Source organism: Tasmannia lanceolata, unplaced genomic scaffold (assembly GCF_043159265.1).
Source record: "Tasmannia lanceolata isolate RefF3 unplaced genomic scaffold, GAP_Taslan_0.1 ptg000002l, whole genome shotgun sequence".
Classification (NCBI taxonomy): Eukaryota; Viridiplantae; Streptophyta; class Magnoliopsida; order Canellales; family Winteraceae; genus Tasmannia; species Tasmannia lanceolata.
The window spans coordinates 55,466,427-55,468,005 of record NW_027518679.1 but is presented as its reverse complement, the minus strand read 5'-3'; the positions used below and the strand labels follow the sequence as shown (position 1 = coordinate 55,468,005).

Sequence of the window (1,579 nt, the reverse complement as noted above, 5' to 3'; positions counted from 1 at the left end):
CTCATATTTGCATGGATACCATTGCCGGGTAAGAGTATGGCCACTATAGAGTAGTCAACTCTATACGACATAAGAACTGTATCCCCATTTTGGGGCACTGGTTGGTATTTTGAAAACTATCTATGAAAAAAAAAAGAGAATAGCAATTACAATGATGGTACATCAAGAAAGAAAATGTCTCTCCAACTAATGCACATCCAAGTTAGCACATAAGCATTCAAGATATGGATGTATAAGCATGTCAGCATAGTGGAGCCAATCACATGTCCATGTGCAACCTTGCATACATTACCAGATGCTATTGTTTCTACATCAGCATATGTCATGATAACATCTTTTGTATTCTATTACAGTATTACTTCATATTGTTACCAGAGAGACACGTGACAACTGATCAATCAGTCAAATCTAATTTTAAAGTGATAGCAACAGAGTAATTCCCAAGTTAATAGCATCGCAAAGGTGATAATAAGTGGGATATAGAACACTATTTGCTCACCAGGCTTAAGGTCACGATGGAAATATCCACGCTGATGCATATAAGCAAGGGCTTGAAAGACTTGAAAGCACCAGTTTCTAATTTCCGCCTCTGAAAAAAGCTTCCCCGGTCTTTCATAAGCTGGAATAGGATGCATTCCTGAAATAAACACACAAAGTAAGGATTCAAAATTAGACATTAAAATACATTCATATCAGGAACAGGGAAAAGTATCTGTGTTCCTCATAAACATACCATATATTCAAATATGAAGTACAAGACATTGTTTTCCCTAATAACCTCTTTGTGGAAGGTTCATTTTTCGCAAGGACTGCCAAAATAATAAACTTTATTCAGAGATGAGCATGGAGAAAAAATTTCAATAATCAATGACAACATATCATAAGAGCTACCTTTACTTCTCTAAGATTCATGCACTCCTCCCAACAATAATACTTTCTCTTCATTTTCTTAATTGCAACCTGTCGTCAAGCAAATGAAAAAAAAAGGAAAAAAAATAGATCATAAAAAAAAACTTGACGGCAATATGGATAAGTTAAAACACGTGAGCAAGCACTAAAATCTCCACACAAAGGACACTTACAACTTCACCAGTCTGCTTATTTATACCTTGCCAGACACTTCCAAAAGTTCCATCACCAACTTCCTTGATTATATTATACCTGTAACAGCAAAATATCTCTCAGAAAATTTCATACCCGCAATTAATGTGACCTGTAAGATAGGTTTATAGAAAACGAACTCACCGATCCATGAGCGGTAGGGGAACCAAAGCAGCTACCGAAAGCTTGTTGCTCTTACTTATTCAAGTAAAAAAATGTGAAATGTAATAATGAAATATCTGACATTTCACAAGATATGTCTTGCTTCAAAGGAGAAGCTTCTGAATGCACTACAGAATATAGACAAATTGTATGGTCAAATACAGTATTAATTTTAACTCACAACATGCCTCACCACAAAACTCATATTCTGCTGATCGATGGTCTTCATGGCCTCATTTACCAACAACTCTCCGAAAACAGCTCCAGAACCGCAAACCACTTTAAGTGCTAAAAAAGGTGTCAAACTGCATTGCAT

The 1,579-nt window shown here is 35.9% G+C and overlaps 1 pseudogene; it reads right to left on the bottom strand.

Moving 5' to 3' along the window:
* Positions 1–394: 394 nt before the first annotated feature.
* LOC143845409 (cyclin-dependent kinase F-4-like) lies at positions 395–1,579 on the bottom strand (annotated as a pseudogene).